We start from the raw sequence: 6,205 nt of genomic DNA on the forward strand, positions 1-6,205 counted from the left end.
ATTGATAATCAAGCTTGTATAACCTTAAGTAAAACAGAGGGTTTCAAATCGCGTTCCAAACATATCTCTGTAAAATACCAAAATGTACGTTGCTGTGTACAAGACAATGTAATCACCTGTACTTATGTGTCAAGTGAAGAAAATGTAGCAGATGTGTTAACTAAACCATTGGCAAAGATAAAGAACAAGCGAATGTGCAAGGGTTTAGGTTTGCTGGAAAAATGATCTCCTACATAGGTGTATTTGGTGTTAATTGTTCAGCAGAATCTGTGAGGGGGTGTTCAGTTTCGGTTTCAGTTTCTGTTAATTGGTTCTCGTGGGAAACTTGCAGATTCTAGCTTCACCAATTAACTCAAGCTGGTGTCAATTTACTCTTGGCAGAAAGCCCAGGTCTGCTTGACCTAGAAACTACTCACTCTGATTGGTTAACGAGCAGCACTCAACTCTGTTATCTAGGGATTGCTAGCACAGTTTGGTGTGAGGTGTGTTAGGAGTTAGAAGTGCTGTGTATGGTTATGAGAGAGAGAGAGAAAGAAAGAAAGAGGATTTATTTTGCTTTTATTTGTATGCAGAAACTCTGCTGGTTTTATTTTTCCTTTTTAATAAATCCTGTAAATAGTTATTCTGAGTCTAGCTGACTAGTCATTACTGCCACAACTAGCTTCCTCGCTGTGCAGGAAAACTCTGCTACGTTTGGGCTAAAGCCAGTAGGGCTATGCCTGACACTTCAAAGTTCCATGAGTTATGACCAACATCTTGTGCCCACTTAATCATAGCTGATTTGACTGTTTCCTCCTGTGTATTCCATTTCAGCAACAAGTTATACATTCTAGATAGATTCTTAGTGCTGGGTTCTAACAATTCAGTTTCTAGTTTTGATTTTTCCATCTGGAAGCCAATTTTCCTGTCCTGTTTGAAAAATTCCACTATTTGATGGTATTGAAACCAATTTTGTACCTTATGCTTCAGTTTCTCATAACTTTGCAATTTAAACTTATCTCCATCATGTTCCAAGATTTCCCAATACTTCGGCCATCCGACCTCCATATTGAGTTTCTTCACTGCCTTGGCCTCCACTGGTGAGACCCATCTAGGGGTTTTGTTTTCCAACAGATCTTTGTATCTTATCCAAACATTAAACAATGCTTTTCTAACAATGTGATTCTTAAAAGCACTATTGACTTTGTCATACCATAGATATGCAAGCCAACCAAAAGCATTGTTGAAACCTTCCAGATCCAAGATGTCTGTGTTTTCGAGGAGCATCCATTCCTTCAGCCAGCAAAATGCTGCTGCCTCATAATACAATTTCAAGTCCGGCAGGGCAAAACCCCCTCTTTCTTTAGCATCTGTCAATATTTTAAATTTAATTCTGGGCTTTTTGCCCTGCCAGACAAATTTTGAAATATCTTTCTGCCACCTCTTAAAACATTCCATCTTATCCAAAATCTGCAAGGTCTGGAACAAAAATAACATTCTAGGCAATACATTCATCTTGATAACTGCAATTCGGCCTAGCATTGACAATTTCAAATTTGACCATATCTCTAGATCTTTTTTAATTTCCGACCAACATTTTTCGTAGTTATCTTTATACAAATTCGCATTTTTAGATGTCAAATAAACCCCTAGGTATTTCACCTTCTTGACCAGTGTCAACCCTGTCTCCTCTTGAAACTTCTGCTTTTCTATATCTGTTAAATTTTTTCCTAAGACTTTGGTTTTTTGTTTATTCAACTTAAATCCGGCTACCTGTCCAAACTGTTGTATTATTTCTAGAACCTTTTTCGTACTAGTGTTTGGCTCTTGCAAAGTCAATACTAGGTCATCTGCAAACGCTCTTAATTTGTAATGTTTAGCTCCGACCTGCACTCCCTTAACCTGCTGGTCTTCCCTTATCATGTTCAGCAACACCTCCAGAACTGAAATAAAAAGTAATGGGGAAATTGGACACCCCTGTCGTGTTCCTTTTTCTATCTTAAGTTCCTCCGTCACTACATTATTTACAATCAATTTAGCCTTTTGTTCAGAATATATTGCAGCCATACCATTCTCAAAACCTTGACCTACCCCCATCCCATGCAGATTCTTTATCATAAAGCTCCAAGAAATATTATCAAAGGCTTTCTCCGCGTCCACAAAGATCAATACTGCTTTAGTGTTTATGTTCACCTCTAGCTTTTCCAGAATGTCTATCACATTCCTTACATTGTCTGCTAGATGTCTTTTAGGGAGAAAGCCTGCTTGGTCTCTATGAATCTTCTCCATCAACACTTTTTTAAATCTTTTTGCCAAAATGTCTGCAAAAATTTTGTAATCCACATTAAGTAGTGATATTGGGCGGTAGTTCTTCAGTTGAGTCTTTTCAGTCTCTGTCTTTGGTATGAGTGAAATATATGCTTCTTTCCACGATTCAGGTGTCTTTTTTCCTTCAAGGATCTCATTACAGACTTCTTTTAGTGGCTGAATCAACCATTCCTTCAGCGATTTGTAGTATCTTGAAGTCAATCCATCTGGTCCTGGAGATTTGCCCAGTTGCATATTCTGAATGGCAGCCTCTATCTCTTGTTCTGTTATTCTCTGGTTCAGATCCATCTTGTTTTGATGAGAGATTTTTTGTAATCCATATTTATCAAGGAATTTATCTATATCTTCTTCATTTTGCGGGCCTTGAGTATAAAGTTTTTTAAAATAACTCAGGAAGCAATTTCTAATTTCATTAGGTTTAGATATATTCTTTCCATCCACTTCTAGGCTTGTAACTGTATTTAGTTTCTGCCTTTTCTTCAGTTGCCAGGCCAGAAGTTTGCCACATGAAGGTGGGAAGACTCTAAGAAGGGCAGCAGAGGATCATGTCAGGGAGGAGATGGTCTTTAAGACACTTGCAGCCGAAGCCATATTCAGGTCATTTCCAGCCCTTTCCTAATTGTGCTTATAGAGTGGGACCCTTACTGGGCATTCAAGTGGATAAGAGTAGAAGCCCCAACATAATTTGATGGCGTGGTGGGCAGGCTTTGCGTGTGGGTCCCTCAGCACCTGAACCCACACCTTTGGAGTTGTTGGTGAGGCGGTAGGGAACGGAGGCTGAAATAGCTGTGCGAGACTTAGGGGAGCTGTGGCAAATTGGTTTCTGTCAGGTGCAGGTCTGAGAATACTGTAATTAACTTAAGTGCGTATCTCCTACTGCCTTCCATTACAGCTTTTTATACATGGATGTAAATTGAGGTGGCAGTTCTCATCTGTGCTGATGACACTGGGAAGCTGTTCTCTGGACACAAGAGGCTGCCAAAAGGGGAATAATTGGGTCTTATTTATAACAAACCAACAGAGCTGGTTGATGAGCTGGATTCCCGTTTACAAGAGACAATTAAGGATATTGCATTGTTTTTCTTTTCTCCCCCCTCTTCAAAAAAAGGGAGCAAAGTCGCAGGGGTTCTCTAATAGCCCTTCTGACTCTGCTTCATGTCCTTAGAGCACATTTGTTGTGTGTTGCATTTATTATGATCCACTTGTTATTATCCCCTAATTATTTTGCTTGGGGGAGGTCTTACTCAACAGCGAAATTTGTGACTTGATGATCACTCAGCTGCCTGCATTTAAGGTAAAATTACTGCAATTAACGAACTGATCAATCCCGGTAGCTGTTTGACTTGCTCGGGACAGAATAAAGGGGCGACAAAAATGAGAGCAGCTTTAGCGGTATCAAGGCGGGGAAGGAGGGCTGCAAATTATAGGAGTAGCAAAAGTGGATTGCATCTTAAGCTTCCTAGTAACAACCCAGAATGGAAATCTCTGCAACTCTTTCTTCTTGGGCCATTCTGTCTGCAGCCAGAGCACATTGCATCCACTCTCAGAAACTGGTACAGAAAGGGATAATCAGGGAAAAGAACAAATTCACTGAAGATGTCCGAAAGCACATTTTGTAATGTTTCCATGTGTTAGTGAACTGTTTTACAAGCCAGATCAGGCCAAGACTGTGTTCCCACTGTATATTTAAAACACAGTTTCCCTTTCTCAAATCCTGGGAACTTTAGGGGTAAATAATAGTTCTTGGGATACTTTTTTGGGGTCTGGGAGATGTTGTTTAAATGCATGGTGTGTATGCAGCCCAAGACATTTTGTTGCCAAAATAACTCAAAATACCCTGGGGCTTTTTTGTGGGGGTGGGGTGGGGAGACAAGGTCCTGGATATATTCAAGTTTAAATAGCAAATTCTTTTACTATTTTTGAAATATTTATTATAATTCATAATCATCAATGAGAGGGGAGTATTTCTGAGTAATAATCATGTGTTGTTTGAAACATCCTGTAGAGAAGTGTGTCTTCATAAAATGTAGCCCCCTTTTATCTGGAAGATCTCACAGCATGAAGGTAATGATAGTCATCTCTTATTGTTGGCCCCTGTTATCTAACACCCACCAATCTCTCTGAAGATTGCATTTCCATTTAGATGTCATGAGTAACAGTTGCTGACAGGCCCTTCTTACTTCATACAGCAATGATATAAATTAAGGTTAAATGCATTCTGTATTAATGCTTTGTCTCCATGGAGGATCAGAATGCTCTGCACTCCTATCTAAAGAAAAAGCAGCAAAACTTTCTATAATCCTTTTACTGTGTAAAGTTCCCCTTCTCTGGCTCAAAGGACTTCAGCTCACAAGCCGTAGTGGAATTACAGCTTTCACTCTGTCAGAGTCAACAACTGCCAAAGCAGGCTGGGCCTCTTTTAAATAAAGTGGTACTATCACTGGAGGCGGGTGGCGCTGTGGGTAAAACCTCAGCACCTAGGACTTGCCGATCGCATGGTCGGCGGTTCGAATCCCCGCTGCGGGGTGCGCTCCCGCTGCTCGGTCCCAGCGCCTGCCAACCTAGCAGTTTGAAAGCACCCCCGGGTGCAAGTAGATAAATAGGGACCGCTTACTAGCGGGAAGGTAAATGGCGTTTCCATGTGCGGCTCTGGCTCACCAGAGTAGCTTCGTCACGCTGGCCACGTGACCCGGAAGTGTCTGCGGACAGCGCTGGCTCCCGGCCTCTAGAGTGAGATGAGCGCACAACCCTCGAGTCTGTCAAGACTGGCCCGTACGGGCAGGGGTACCTTTACCTTTACCTATCACTGGAGGCAGAGCTAGCATCTGAGGTAGTGCTGAAACATCCTACACTACACTATTTAAGCCTTAGGCTTTGAGCAGAGCTGTCCATGGTACCCTGGAAGCCTTGCCCAGATACTGCTGAGGCATTTGCTCAAAGCAGAACACAAACAGCATCACTGGGCACAGCTGGATTGCAAGGCCTGCCTTGCAGCTATTTTTGTTGTGTAAATAACTTTTTAATTATTTTTTAAAAAGAGAAAATACAATAACAAAATCTTGATTTGCATATGTAAGAAACAACATTCTTGGAAAAATTATACAGAATATAGAAAATGTTGGATAGCATGCCAAGGGCCTTAGAACTATCTAAAGCATAATATTTCAATGCAATTGCATCCTGAAAATTGCATGCATGCAATTGCAAAATTGCATATTTGCAAGGAATGCAAGTCTACCTCTCTGAGACGTTTTCTCCTATGTTTTGCTCTTGCAGCAGATCTTCAGGCAGAGGAAGGAGCTGCAATTGCATGCTTTGTGCAACATCAAGGCCCTCTTTCCTGTCAGCTGCTTCCCTCTGAACAGCTGACAAACGGTACAATACCAAGTAGATTGAATGAAGTCTGCTGAAGGCCTAATTTTTAGAGCACTACCAGATTATAGGTTGCATCTTACAGAACAGAGTTGCAAATAAAAATATCCAGGCTCTTTATCAAGGGATATATAAATGAACTAATCCAGGAAAAATATATATTCATCTTTTATAAGTTGGTACTATTGTTGGACCACATTTCTTCTGTGCTCTGGCATCAGGTGAATCATTGACTTCAGTCTTGGAGAACAGAATTCTACTCTGTGTTGAAAATTAAATGCACACAGTTTTGGATTTAAAGCATTCATCGGGTCTGCAATTGGTGTGTATATGTTTGCTTGTTTGTTGGTTTCTGTTTGTTATTAACTTCTCTTTCTCTTCCCGGCTGTCCTCCATTTTGGAAACTAGCGGCTGCATATCTGTCAGACATTTTGCTGCTCATACTCTATCTTGTCCGTCTGTCACTTTCCATTGGGCTTTTCCTGTCCAAGCTCAGGAGGCATTTGTGTTTTGAAGGGGATGTCGC

The sequence above is a fragment of the Podarcis bocagei genome (genome assembly GCF_964188305.1).
Source record: "Podarcis bocagei genome assembly, chromosome: 5".
Lineage (NCBI taxonomy): Eukaryota > Metazoa > Chordata > Lepidosauria > Squamata > Lacertidae > Podarcis > Podarcis bocagei.